This window comes from Lutra lutra, chromosome 10 (genome assembly GCF_902655055.1).
Source record: "Lutra lutra chromosome 10, mLutLut1.2, whole genome shotgun sequence".
In the NCBI taxonomy this organism is placed as follows: domain Eukaryota; kingdom Metazoa; phylum Chordata; class Mammalia; order Carnivora; family Mustelidae; genus Lutra; species Lutra lutra.
This window is the reverse complement of record NC_062287.1, coordinates 17,366,522-17,382,356: the sequence shown is the minus strand read 5'-3', so window position 1 is coordinate 17,382,356 and position 15,835 is coordinate 17,366,522.

The window sequence follows — 15,835 nt, the reverse complement described above, 5'->3', positions numbered from 1 at the left end:
TCTTTAAAAATAATAATAATAAACACGTAATGAGCTAATTTACCTTCTTCTTTCGCCCCGAGTCTTGGAAATCTAGTGTGTATTTTACGCATAGAGGACATCCGAGTTCGGACCAGTGTCACCCATTTCAGGGGAGCGGTGACCAAAGGGGGCTGAGGATGACTGCCCCGTAGGGCTCACACAGGGGGGAAAGAGGGAATACCAGACAAGGGATGGCATTTACAAATCAATCTTTTGGAAGACGGTTGTGGTGTCCAAATGCTTCACCGGAAAAGGAGCGGAGGACCGCCAGCATCGGCCCCCAGATGGGACCTCCAGGCCCTGACGCCGCAGTGCATCTGGGTGAGCCCGGAAAACCCCGCGGAGCCCCGCGTGACCGAGCGGGGCCGGCAGAGGTGCGGGAGAAGCCGCTCCCCGCAGGATGGAAGCAGGAGCCGACATACCAGGGGCTTAGAAGGCCTCTGTCAATAAGAAACCCGCTCCACGATCATTTTAAACCACAGTGAGCCCTGACAGGAAACTGACCTAGTAAACCAGACAAATTACCCACTGCAGCCCGGCCTGCCTGCCTCCCACTCCAGCCCCCCGTGAAACTCGATCTCTTTGCAAGCTTCAGCTCTGCTTTCTGGAGGGTCAGACAGGAAAGGCCCCAGAGAGGCCGCGAGCCTCTGACAGCCCCGGCCACGAGCCCCGGAGTTCTAGGTCACGATCACATCCTCACATCCTCATCCTGTAGAGAACACTCACCGGGGAGAGCACTCGGGGCGTGGGGTCAGTCCTGTTGTGCTCGCGGGGTGTCTGTGAGCTGACTGGTTCCCCTCTGTCATCTCTCAGCTGCCCTATCAGAAAGTGGTCATGTTCATGTCTGCCCACCTGGGACCATGTCCATTCAGGTGCAGAGTTCCTTGGGTAGGGAAAGACCACTCACTGCCATAATCCTTAAGCTACATTTAGATAAAGTGGCCTATGGTGGTCACATTGGGATCCTTGGGACTCGGTTGGTGGCAAGGAAGCCAGAGGGGCACAGAAGAAGCCACTGGGAAACAAGAGTTGGAACATGAAAGTCCAATCTTGTGTACAAATAGCCCTGGGATCTACCAGCTCAACCCCAGTAGGTAAGAAACAGACTCTGGGTTTGGGGTTTACGCCATTTCTCTATCCCCTTTATAGACAAGAGACCTATGCTCCTGTAGTTTCTTCTTTTACTATTTTTTTTTTTTTTTGGAGGGGTTGGTGGAAGGGGCAGAGGGAGAAGGGAAAATCTCAAGCAGGCTCCCCAGTGAGCACGAAGCCCCAGGCGATCCCACGACCCCAAGATCATGACCTGAGCCAAAATCAAGAGTCTGGCACTCCTCCAGCTAAGCCACCCAGATGCCCCCCTACTTGACAGCTATAATCAGGAAACTAAACTCAGACAAATGTGGTGTCAAATCAGTCTGTTGAAATAGGGCGCGTGGGATTATTCAAATCGCACTAGACTGGTTAGTTAGGAGCAGACACAGCACCTCTCTGACCCCCGTTACCTACCTACAAAACAAGTCACGATGCATTCTCCCCGTGACGCCATCAGAATCCACTTCCGAAGCCTTTGCGCCTTCTGTAGGCACCACGGGCTCTTTCCCGCTACGGAGACTAGTCCATGCATTCCATGCAGGACAGTGAGGTGGCTCTGTTATGATTTTCTCCTTGAATCTTTTTTTTTTTTTAAGACTTTATTTATGAGAGAGAGTGAGAAAGAGCACAAGAGGGAGAAGCGGGCTCTCCACTGAGCAGGGAGCCTAACACGGGGTTCTATCTGGGGATTCCAGGATCAGGACCTGAGCCAAGGCAGACACTTAGCTGACTGAGCCACACAGGCGCCCCTCTCCTTGACTGTTCTTCCAAACAACACGGTGCTAGAGATCCATTCTATGGGAAGTGCAGGGCGGGAAGGACAGAGCTGAAGACCAAGGAGCCTCTTCATTGAGGGAGCTTCAGAGACTTGGTGCCCCAGGCACAACTCCTCCCCCTTCCCCGGCACCTGCTTTCAGAGCACCAGCATTTGGGCTCCTTTCAGTTCATTGGTGTCCCCTCGATCTGTGGAATTTCTCAAATGCTCCACATTTTCTGGCTGGTTTAACAGCCTTATGGAGGGGTTAAAATCTCAAATTTCAACTGTCAAAGCTGTTTAAGGTCAAACAAAGCCTCCATGATCTAACCAAATCCAGGTTCCTTGCAAAGATGCAACTGAACGCCATAGTCATTTGTTCTTTGCAAGTTCCCTCTTTTCTGTTGATGTTAAGAAACCTTGACACAATCCTAGAAGGCAAGTAAACATGCAATGAAAATAAAGAAATGCAATTTCTTACTAATGCCTTGTGCTCTAACTCTTATCTGTCACGGAAACTCAAAGCCGTGGTTCCCGGGGAGAGCTGCTCCACCAAGACCTGCTGGAACCACACTGGGAGAAGCACTCAACACAGCTAACCTTTCTCTCGTGTCTTCATCCTGGTATCTGATGTAAAACTGAGCAGTTTTCTTGAATCTCTGAGCCTCTGTATCACTACCTGTAAAATGGAGAAAGCAGCTTATTTTCTACCTAGAATCAAGAATATTGGAATACCTCCAACTGGGAGTAAAAGCACCAAACTGGTAAGAAGGACTGTGATAAGATTATAGGTGACATTTTTTCTTTCTTTTCTGATAATTTTGAAATTTGATTTTGTTACTTAAGGGAAATGTAACTTGTTGTAAAAATGAATGTGAAGTAACTTGAAATTGATGAACTCCACATGAAGGCAAATCCAGTCAATTCTTAATTATACGTGTGCTACTGAATTCACAGTGTTTTGTCTATACTCAACTTTTTTTTTTTTAATTATTATTTTTTTTTTTTAAGATTTTATTTATTTATTTGACAGAGAGAAATCACAAGTAGGCAGAGAGGCAGGCAGAGAGAGAGGAGGAAGCAGGCTCCCTGCCGAGCAGAAAGCCCGATGTGGGGCTCGAACCCAGGACCTGGGATCATGACCTGAGCCGAAGGCAGCGGCTTAACCCACTGAGCCACCCAGGCGCCCCAATATACTCAACTTTTTAAATTCAAGTGCAACCCCCCAGTCACAATGAATCCCTCTGAGACAACCTCAATCAGTCAATCAAAAAATGTAAATGTATGTGTAAATGTATGTATTTATAAAAAATGTAAATGTATATGTCACTTATTTTGAAGATTTATTTATTCATTTAGAGAGAAGCACAGGAGCCGGGAGCGGGGCAGAGAGAGAGAACCTCAAGCAGACACAGCAGTGAGCATGGAGCCCAACGTGGGACTCAATCCCACAACGCCAGGATCATGAGCTAAGCCAAAATCAAGAGTCTGACGCTCATTGACTGAGCCACCCCGGTGCCCGTATGTGTTTATTTTGAACTGTGAATTCAACGTGGTGAGAAATGCTTAGGTGATCTGAAGGGCTCTGGTCCTGCCCTGAAGAAATTCACGGTGATCTCAGAAAAACAAGACCAGGAACTCCTCCTATAGGCTGGTACCTACTATTCAACAGGCCCTGTTGTAGGTATGTCACTTAAGGAATCTTGTTGACACCTTACATCCACCATGTGAGGCAACCATTCTTAGTACCCCCATTTCACAGGTGAGGAAACTGAGCCCCAGTTACTGCAAAAGTTTATAGGATAATGCAGGAACCTGCTTATTAGAGGAGGCTGGTGTGCCTGATGATGTAATGAAACATGAATTAGAATAAAGAGGGGTCGGTTGGTGGTCAGCTGTGCCATTCAATATGATAACCACAAGCCAACATGCGTACTATCTGAGACACACTATCTGAGAACTGAAGCAGAGTGAAATATTTTTCTGTTAAACACAACCTTACCGCTTAGTAGGATTACATTTTATTTTAACCACTGAAAATTTAGCTCCCAAATTGAGATGTGTTTTAAGTATAAAATACACACCGAATTTCAAACCTTTAGTATGAAAAAGGAATGTAAATAATTATTAATGAATTATTAATGTTAAATAATTAAATAACTATTAATGAATTAGCAATTCATTAATAATTTTAATATTGATTAAATGTTAAAATGATAATATGTTAGATACATTTGGGTAAAATCAGGTAGAGCAGTAAACTTTTTCAGCTATTTCTTTTTACATTTTTAATGTGGCTACTAGAAAAATTTGAATTACAAACGTGGTTCTCATTATATTTCAGTGGACAGTGCTGATACAGAGTTTAGAAACCTGGACATCAGTAAAGTATATGCCACGAGACTTTTTTTTATTTTTATTATTTTTAATTTTTTTTTAAATTTTATTTATTTCTTTGATAGAGATCACAAGTAGGCAGAGAGCAGGCAGAGAGAGGAGGAAGCAGGCTCCCTGCTGAGCAGAGAGCCCGATGTGGGGCTCGATCCCAGGACCCTGAGATCATGACCTAAGCCAAAGGCAGAGGCTTTAACCCACTGAGCCACCCAGGTGCCCAAGACTTTTTTTTTTTAATTAAAGATTTATTTATTTATCTGAAAGAAAGAGTGAATGAGAGCAAGTGTGAGGGAGAGGGAGAGGATCCCCAAGCAGACTCCCTGCTGAGCCGAGAACCCCACATGGGCCATGATCCCAGGACTCTGAGATCATGACCTGAGCTGAAACTGAGAGTTGGACCCTCAAAGGCGCCCCACAGACTGACTTCTTTCTTTCTTTCTTTCTTTCTTTCTTTCTTTCTTTCTCCCTTCCTCCCTTCCTTCCTTCCTTTCTATCTTTGTGTGTGTGTGTTAACCTGAGCTAATATTTCCTTAAACTAAAAATTAAAACATTCCAAGTGATTTTATTTGACTGTTGTTTAGGACCATAATAGGACAAATAACATGGTGTTATTTGTACCTTACAGTTTGCAAAGCATTTTCACACTACTACGTAAGACTCTATGTCTCTCCAGTGAGAGAGGATGGGGATAATTACCCCATTTTACAGAGCAGGATACCGAGGCTACTTAATGCCATTGCTAGAGGAGCAGAGAAGGCTTCAGTCACTTTTCAGCTGCAGTCCCCCATCCTTCATGGGCCGGAGACTGCCTCAACCACACACATGTCCCCACCACTTCTCACTTGAAAATCCAGAAGCCTTTGCATGCAGCAAAATTGCTCCCAAAAAGGAGCCCTGATGGATTTCCAGAATGTTCCCTATGGACACACAGAGCAATACATCAGCCCTTGGTATGCAAGTATATTGTTACAGCCTCTGCCCCTCAGACGGAAGGCTTCTGGATGCTTGCGTGTGTGGGTGCTGAACCCGCTGCGAGCTCATCCCCCTTCCATACTCCAGCAGGCATTTCGGAGCTGGCTGCTTGGCTCCAACAGGCTGTTACAGCAAGTACCTCCAGGCAGCAGGAAACCACTGGCACGATGTGTGTCTTCTCTGCATAAATTACCTACTTACCCTAGACCCACTCAGATCAGTGCCAGCTTCCTGACTCTACCGGGAGGCTGGAATGGCTTGCTCAACTCTTGGCTTCCCACGGCACCCTCTGGAGAACCCCTTGCACAAAGGACACGTGTGACTGGGGGCAAGCTGCATAGCCTTTCTGAGAACTGTTGTTGAAGATGATGACGACGGTTAGAGTTGATCCCTAGGGACGAGGAGGTAAGGTGGGGCTAAAACATAGCTTGGACTCTTATCCCCGGGCCACATACTGTTCAGGGCAGGGCCCGGCAGGAAAGGGGGTCACCATTCTCAAAACCCCTCAGAGACGCTCTCCACTCACCAAGCCAGTGTCTGCAAGGCCACCCACAAGGGGAGTCTTGTTCTTGTTGTGAAGACTCACTGTGAAAGGTAACGCATAGTGTACTGGGTCAGAAGTGACTCTTTCGGGTTGCTGCAGTTTAGGAGTTGAGGGAGTCTTTTCTATCTTCATGGGACTTTCTCTCCTTCTCTGAGGTAATGGAAAGGAGATAACAGAGTTCACATCCCGCTTCACCCCTTTCGTTTGTGTCTGTTGCCTCAGTTTCTCATTTGTAGACAGAAAGGACAGTAATGGGACTCTTGTGAGAATTAATGAAGGGCTATGTGGGACAGTGACTGGTCATGGAGTGGGCCTGCGTTGATCAAGAGCCTTCTTCCTATTGCAGGGAGAGAGGGAGGAGAGCAGCAAAGGGAGAGGGGCCTGAGCATCCCATGGATTTCCCTGACATGGCCTCCTTTCCTGAATTCTCGATTCCTATCCTACCCCCAACTGCAGGCAGACGAGAGGCTTACCACTTCCCATCTGTCTACTGGTGAATGCAGCCACTATCAGCCTACAGGTTCCACATCTTTTTGCCCATGGCGCCCAGCTTTCTCTCAACAGGGACTTCCCCTTCCACCCATGATGTAGCCACACTTCTCTGACTGACTGCTAGATATTTGCATTTGGAAGATCAATTATCTTATCCAGTTTAACATGAGCAAAACCAAGCTGACCATCCTCCTTCCAAAATCCCTACCATCCCCTCTCCCACTCCTCTGGCCCTCGGTGACCTCACTTACTTCACTGTGGTAGGCGCAGTCAAGAGAACTTCTACAAGGCCCACTACCAAACCTACTAATCTTGCTGTGACTATAATCACATCATGCCTTTATTCCTATCACCAGAATGAGCTGCCCCTGCCCCTGCCTGCCTTCAAGTCTGACCCCTCCCCTTCTTATCCCCATTCAACCAACCCTGCCCTTTCTCTCCTTAAAAAGTCCATTCTCAATGGGCCATTCCATCCACCTATAAACTTACAAACTATAACATCTATCTCCCCCCAATTAAACTCTCTTGACCCAACATCACCCCATTCTTCTGCTTCCTTTTATAATGGGAGCCTTCAAAGTAAGTATTGACACTCGCTGTCCCTACTCTTCTATTTTCTCCAGAACCAACTTCTATTGGGCTCTCTGGTCCCTATCATCCAAGCTTTTATCATCCCATTGTTCTTGTCACCAGAGACCTCTGTGTTGACAAATCCAAGAGCTGCTTCCAGACATCATTTTATTCAACTGATGACCAACATTTGACATAGATAACTACTCTCTCGAAACATTTTTTTCACCTGGCCTCCACAACGTCCCTCTCCCTTGGATCTCTTCCTAGCTCACTGTTTACTCTTATTCAATCTCCTCTGCCAGTTCTTTACCAGCTTCCCAACCTCCATATCTTAGAACATCTATCCCTCTTGCTTTTTCTCTTCTCACTCCCATGGTGATCCCACCCAGTCTCATGGATTTAAAGAATATCTGTACACTGACAACTCCAAAAATTACATCTCCAGGCTGGAGTGCTTCTCTAAACTTCAGATGCATGTATACAACTGTCCACTTGATATTTCTTCTCACAAGTCTCAAATGTAATATGTTCATTTTAAGATCCAGCCCTCAACCCCCAATACACACACACACACACACACACACACACACACACACACACACACACATACACCCTGCTTTCCCTGACATAGCTCCGTATCAGTAAATGCCAGCTTATTCTTTTGTTCCTCAGGCCAGAAATCTTAGAGACAACCTTGACACCCTCTCCATCTCTCAGACTTCAGAACCAAGTCATTGGATATTCAAAAAATATCCAGAATACAGGCACCTGGGTGGCTCAATGGATTAAGCCTCTGCCTTCAGCTCAGGTCATGGTCCCAGGGTCCTGGGATCGAGCCCCACGTCGAGCTCTCTGCTTGGCCAGGAGCCTGTTTCCCCCCCTCTCTCTCTGCCTGCCTCTCTGCCGACTTGTGATCTCTCTCTCTTTCTGTCAAATAAATAAAATCTTAACAGAATCTACTTTTCACCACTTCTGCCGTTATCACCTTATTCCAAGCTGCCATCCTCTCTGCACATCAGTGTAACAACTTCCAGTAAGATCCCTGGCTCCCTTGTGTATTCCATTTCCACCCAGCAGCAGAATAACAGCAGTAAAATAAGTCAGATCACGGCGCTCACCCAAAAACGAACATCCGCTGCCCTGTCCCCTTGAAGGTCTCACGGTTGACATCAGTCATTGCCATCTAGCCCATCCTGATAGTCATCTTTTGTTCATTCAACAGATAATTATCTTATCAGGCTTCCATCATATATTATCAATATTTTCTTTCCATACTTGCACCTGATCTAACCAGTTATGTTATAAACTCTTTGAGAGAGAAAACCAAGATCTCAGACTTATGTGAATGGTCTCTGCAATTTTATAGATGTATGTATATTATTGATCGAAGAGAACATGGCCTGTCTTATACCTTTGTATTATACATATTGTTCCATTTGCCTAGAATGCCCTCTCTCCTCCAGCTCCTATGGTGCCCATCCACCAGGCAAATTCTTACCTTTCTTTGAAAAGACAAGTGAGGCTGCTCTTGCCCTCCTTTGGATATCCTCTCCCTCCAACACATTGCACTTGTCAGGCTCTCATGGTTTTCCTGTCTGTTCTGTTTGGTGACCGATTTCCCCTGACAATATTTTGTGATATACTGAAGTACTTTACATTCTTTATGGGAAAATACTAATTAAATCCATGCAGGTACCATAGTTCTGGTTGTGGCAAATAAATCCATGAACTTTAAATGTATATTCTCATTATTAGTACCTTATGTATCTAAGATGCATTTCCTCCTTTTTTACCCTCGCAACATCCATGTGAAGTTTCTACAGGGCATCCCCACACTGCGTCAGAGCTCATGAGTCCTGCGGTTTCGTGCCCCTCTTGTTCTACGATTGTTCCATTCACCCGCAATGCCCTAAGAGTAGAAAGAGATTAAGTGAATTCATCAATAAAGCATATTCGATACACACTGAAGGTCCCCATGTTATTGCTCAAATTTGCCATTCCTTGGTTATCGCAAATGATATTAAGAAACAAAGAAGAATTAAGGAGTCTTAGCATAATGCAAATTCTGAAGAGTCATGAAGAGAAAGGTGATGGTGAAGAACATCTAGTAGATAAACTGGCATTTCCTAAGGAAACCACCTTGATTTGGATTTCGGCTCCAAACTTTGGGTTTCTCTCCACCCTCCACCCTTGGGATATTTTATATCCCTTATTCTCAGTTTCTTTATCTAGTAACTAAAGATGATAGAAGAAACTGACAGAAAGTATTATGATGATTCAAAAAGATGATGTATGTAAAATACTTAGCATGCTGCTGGGGAAGGAGTAAATACTCTAAGTAAATACATATTACTTCTAAACTTTATTGTGTCAAAAGACACAATAGACACAAAAGACAAAAGAAATAGAAACATGCTTTCATACTTAAACTCTGGAAGTACCTTAATAATGGACATAATATACTCTGGCGGAATCCTAGAAAATATTGTTGAACAGATGACTTACGAAGAGAAAGAGGGGATATCTTTAGATTAGCATAGGTTTGTATGACTAAGAAAATCCACTAGTTTCATTTCCTGTTTGGAAAGGGTTGTTAGGTGAATTAATGGGATTATACAGAGGTTGAATATCTTCATTTTTTGGTAATGTTTTATACTCTCTTTGGTGATTTCTTTAGGAGAAATATAGGTAAAATGAGAATTTTGTTAGGTAAGCTAGTTAAAAAATATATTCATGCCCAGATGGAGTAACTGACACCAGGCCTGCCTTCCTGTAGTAAATAATTAGAAAACAAGACACGAGCAATGAAACTATCACTTTTAGATGTTAGGAAACAGGCTTGAGTGTGAGCCCTGAAGAAAGAGATGCCAAGTAGGTGAGTCTCACGATAAGACTAGGCATTTCACCCGGAAGTATTTCCAAAGCTACAGTACAGGGAGAAGCAGCCCAAGCAACGCATACTAGTCTTACTGAACTGGGGAGGCAGAGATCCAAATTTGAGTAGGTAGAGGCAGTTGGCTTTGCAGAGAAAGAATCTACCCTGGAAAGGAGATCCAGAAATTTGCATAGTGCTCCCCTCAAGTCTTTCATTAAGCTTCACATGCTCAGGAAGAAATTCTATGAGGTCAGGCAAATAACAAATACTGAGAATCTGTAAACTAAACATTTCTAGAGCTCACATGGAGCTGGGAGAGAGCCAAACTCCAACCAGCCAGCATGGAGAGAGGTTGTTGAACCTTGGGGCATTTCAGAGACTCCAGAAGGGTCATACCTTAGAACTAAGGTGAAACTACCTCAAGGGTAAAAGCTATTCTAGACCCACCTTTGAAAATTATTTAAAGGCTCAAGAGGATCAGACTGACACACAAGTAACTTAGTGGCTGCCAAAACAAAATTCACCACTCTTTAAAGGAAGACAACAAAATCTAGACAGTAAACAATGTTACAATCATAATCCCCAATACCACCTAGACACCCAACACCGCCACACTGGATTGTAACCCCTAACCTGTAAAACAAAACAAAACACCAAACAGTAAAAACAATGACAGAATATATAGAAAGAATGGAGGTAGTGGACAGAGGTTTTTAAACAGCTAATACACAGATGTTTGAGGATTTAAAGGAAAACATAAAAATAATGAGATAAATTAAAGATAGGGAAAAGAAGCAAAATGAAATTCCCAGAGCTGAAAATTTGTATCTGAAATGAAAAATTCACTAAATGGACTTCCTTGATAGCATATTAAACACTGGAGAAAAAGAGAATGGTGAACTTTTGGATAAGAAATAGAAATGATCCCAATTGAAGTGAAGGAAGAAAAGGATTGAGAAAAAAAATGCTCATAACCATATAAGTAGCTTTTAAGACAATATAATGCAGTCTAACATAGATTTAATTAGAGTCCCAGTGAGGACACCTCAAAAAATATTAGACAAGAGTTGAAAAATTAACAAATAAGATGAAAATTATAAATTCACAGCTCCAAACATTCAACAAAGACCAAGAAAAAACAAAACAAAGCAAAAGTAGACACATCATAATGAAACTGCTGTAAATCAAAGGTAAAGAGGTCATTGTAAAAGAATACAGAGGAAAAAAGATACTTTATATACAAAGAAACAAAGTAATGATGCCCACATTCTTCCCTCAGAAGTAGTGCAAGCAAGAACTTTAAAGCCCTGAAAAGAAGTCAGCCCAGAATTCTCTATTTATTGAGAATATTCCTCAAAAATAGAAGCAAAATAAAGATTTTTTTTTAAAACAGAGCTAAAAGAACTTGTCACCAGTAGACCTGCACTCCAAGAAAAAAGTTAATGAAGTTTGAGCTGCAGGAAAATGACACGAGATGGAAACTCAGATCTACACAAAGAAACAAAGAGCACTGTAAATGTATGAATAACTATAAAATACATTTCAATACATTGAATTAATAAATTAAAACTTTTCCCCAAATAAACTTCAGATGGTTTCATGGGTAAGTTCTATCGAACCTAAGGAAGAATAATAACTATCTCACAAAAATTTTCAGGATACAGAAAAAGAGGGGATATTTTCTAATTCCTTTTATAGGACAGCAATATTGTGATATCAAAGCCAAATAATGAAATTACAAGAAAAGGAAATGTCAAACAAATACCCTAATGCAAAAATCTTAATAAAATATTACCAAATTAAATTCACATACAAAAATGATAATGCTTCATGACTAAATGGGGTTCATACGAAGAATGCAGTGTTAATTTAACATTTGAAACTCAACCACTGACATTCACTGTAACAACAAAAAAAGAAGAAAATCATATAATTATCTACATACTTTGTAGAAGTGGACAAGTTGATGCTAAAATTTATATGTAAATTCAAAGGATCTATAATACATATAACAATTTTAGATAAAGGACACAGTTGGAGGATTCATTTTATCTGATTTCAGCTTTACTATAAAGCTACACTAAACAACATGGTGTGTTACTGAGAGCAGCCATACAAGTCAGTGGAGAGCATAACTCCAGAAATAGACCCACATATAATATGGTCAGTTGATTTTTGGTCAGTTTTGACATTTTGGTCAGGTAATTCACACAGCTAAATTACCAAAGTAATTGAATGGGGGAAAAAACAGTCTTTTCCTAAAATTTTCTGGACTGTTGGGGGAAAACCATAAATCTTGACTCTACTTCATACACAAAAAGTAACTCAAAATAAATCATTGAATTAAACCTAAAATTTACAACTGCAGAACTCTTAGAAGGAAACAGGAAAAAAGTCTTGAGATCTTAGGAGAGCAATGATTTCTTAGGGCAAATAAACATTAAAAGAAAAAAATGATAAGGCAAATTCCATGAAAATTTAATATTTCTGTTGTTAAGAAAATAAAAGAAGAGCCACAAACTAGGGGGGTGGAAATATATGTGTTTCCTGAATTAGACACAATACACACACACACACACACACACACACACACACACACAGACATTTAAATTTAGACTCTATATGTTTTTATTTATATATGTATATAATGGTTATAGATTTATATATGTATATTTATATATATAGGAACTTTCACAACTTGAGCACAAACAACCAATTCAAAAATAGACACAAAGGGGGCCTCTGGCCGCCTCATTTGAAGAGCATGCAACTCTTTATCTCCAGGTGGTGAGTTCAAACCCCACATTGCGTGTAAAGATTACTTGAATAAACTTTTAAAAAATCAAAATAAAAATGAACACAAGAGATTTGAACAGACAGTTCACAAATAAATTTATGTGAATAGCCAAGCATAAAAAGAAGCTTAACATCACTAGTCATCACAGAAATAAGAATTCCACAATGAGATACTACTACGCATAGTCACAGGTGTTAGAAGTATGTAGAACAACTGGAACTCTCATGCATTGCTAAAGGTAGGACAAACTGGGACCACTCTTTATAAAACCAACAGTTTCTAATAAAGTTCAGCATATATTTACCTTATGGCTTAGTAATTCTACTGTTAGGCATTTACCCAAGAGAAGTGAAAGATATGCCCACACAAGGACTTGTAGAGAAATGTTTGAGACTGGATTAACCATAATAGCCCAAACTCGAGATAACCCAAATGTCCACCAACAGGTGAATGAATAAAGTATGATAATTCCTCAAAATTGAATACTCCTTAGCAATAAAAAGATCAAACTAGCATTAGAGCTACCATGAGTGAATCTCAAAAACGTACTCAGGAAACACAGCCAGACAAAACTAATACATTCTGTATGATCTCTTTATACGAGATTCTAGAACAGGCAGTATCATACTGATCGTTAGTGACATAAAACAGATTTATGGTTGCCTGGGTCCAAGGAGGGTTCAAGATTGCCTGCAAAGAAGTATCATAAGCAGTAGAAATGTTCTATATCTTGATGTGGTGTCACTTACATGGGTGCATACATTTGTCAAAACTCATCAAAGTGTACACTTAAAATGGGTTTGTTTTAATGTATGTAATTTACATGTAAATTACAGGCATGCCTCAGAGATACTGTCGTTAGGTTTCAGACCACTGTAATAAAGTGGATATAGCAATAAAGTGAGTCAAATGGGTATTTTGGTTTCCCAGTGCATATAAAAGTTATGTTTACCCTCTACTGTAGTCTGTGAAGTGTGCAATAGCATTATGTCTAAACCAATGTACATACCTTAGTTTAAAAATACTTTATCGGGAAAAAACACTAACCATCATCCGAGCTTTTAGCGAATCCCAATCATGAATCATAGGTGAACCATAACAAATATAACAATAATGAAAAAGTTTGAAATACTGCAAGAATTACCCAAATGTGACCCAGAGACACAACGTGAGCAAATGCTGTTGGAAAAATGGTGCCAATCGATTTATTTGATGCAGGGATGCTACAAACTTTCTATTTGTAAAAACAAAAACAAAAACAAAATGCAGTATCTATAAAGGGAAATAAAGCAAAGGGAAATAAAACAAGGTTTGCCTTTATGCCTCAATAATGTTGATCTTAAATCATCAAAGTTGATTACATAAATTGAACTGAAAGTCCAGGGCTTTCTTCTCAACCTCACTGGAGTCTACATTCTTTTAGAGCAAGAAATTATATTTATCAAGCTTATGAGTGGCACATAGTTGGGAGAGTTTCTTTTATTTATTCACCCAACATATATTCTTTAAGCATCCGCTATATGCTAGACTAGAGTTAGGGCTATAATAGTGGAGAAAAAATGAAGTCTCTATTTCTTAGAGCATTACAGTCCTCGGGTGCGGCAGACACTAATCAAATAAGTGGAATGTGCAATTTCAGTCTGATGGAAACCTTACAGCTCTGCGAGACCACAGAAAAAGGAAGGTGGCTGAGTCTAAAGGGGCCACCATCCAGTTGAGAGCTTAAAGACAAGTAGGTAGAACTTATCTAGTTGAGGGGTGCCTTTTGCATTACGAAGTCCCAGGGTGGGAGAGGAAAGCATTTTGAAGGAACTAAGTAAAGGAAGATCAGTGCGGCAGAAGCCCTGAGAACAAGAGACAGAAGGAAGCACGAGCTGAAGCATGAAAGGCAGGGAGCCAGGTCAAAGCCATGTCCTGGGAGCAACGCAAGGGATCCCGAGCCAGAGTGATGAGGTCAGACCAGCGCCTCGAGGGCCCAGCATTGTTACAACAGTCCCCAAAACAGGACTGGCTGCTTATACCTGGGTGATGGCAGTAGGGAGGCAGAGATGTGGTAACAAGAGGTAAATTGACCGTTCTTGATGAAGGATTGTAGATGGGGGTGAAGGAGAAGGAGGGGTTCAGGATGACAACCTGGCTTCTGCCTTGGTTACCTGTATGAGTAGAAACATTCTTCATTGAGGCAACAAGACATAGGTGAAGAAGCAGATGGGGGTGGGAGGAGGAGAGGAGAGGCACACCTACTCTCAAACACCTGAAGGACCCTAATCTGTGAAAATCCTGACATTTGGGAGCTCTGGGCTGGAGCCGGGGTGCGCCTCCTGACCTCGGGGAGGACGGGATCACGTGAGTGGCAGTGTGAGGGCCCAAGAGCAGGGGCCCAGGACAGAGCCCAGAGGCGAACCAACAATCGAGGCCCAGCCAGAGAACACAGGTGCCACAAAGAACAATGGGCAGGGCTTGACAGGTGGGGAAAAAAGCAGAAAAATATTATACCTTGGAAGCCACGGAGGGGTAGAGAGCACCTGAAGGAGGGAGCAGTTGGGGATTGCATCCCTTCTAACTCAAGGTTCCAGACCCATGCTGCATAAGGCCAGTGGGAAGGTGGCGATAAGAATGTCTGTGATGGAGCACTTACTGTACATTCTAGATGCCGTTCTAAGTACTTTACCCGTGAATCATCCAATCTGATGCTCCGACAGCAGCAATGGGGAGGAGAGGGGAAGCTCTGCTCTAGATCACCCTGCCAAAGCCAGAACTAACTCAAGACACGTGACTCCCATTCCAGTGCTCCTTCCCCTATGGCCTTTCTGCTGACCCAGTCTGCCAAGTCATCTATTTCTCCAAAACTGCCCCTCAGGCTAGGGGACCCAAATAGTCTCCACCACGGAATGTGGTATACTCCAGCAATTTCAGACTTTGGACTTCTAGGTCTCCCTCCCGGCCCACCCTGAAGCCAGCTAACTCTCAGGCCAGAGGAGGAGGCAGCTGCCAAGCAGGCCTCCAGGGAAAGAGTATATATTCCTGCAGCTGCCCCTGACACCCCCACCCTTTATTATTTCTCGATTATTCCACAGTTGGCCACAGGACTTCTGCAGGAGTTATTATCCCTGCAACTTGTGGAGGGCTGGATGAGGGGAGCGTGTGTAGCTCAGCCCCCTGCCGTTCTCCCCCCTGCCTTGCCAGCCCATCTCTCAGGTTGGCACGGCGCTCTTTCCTTCCCCGGCCTTATATAGTCATGCGGTTTCACAAGTACCAGCCGAGGCAGACTGTGTGCCAGCGCCTCTAGCCACCCTGCTTCCAAGGCGATGGCTGAGACGA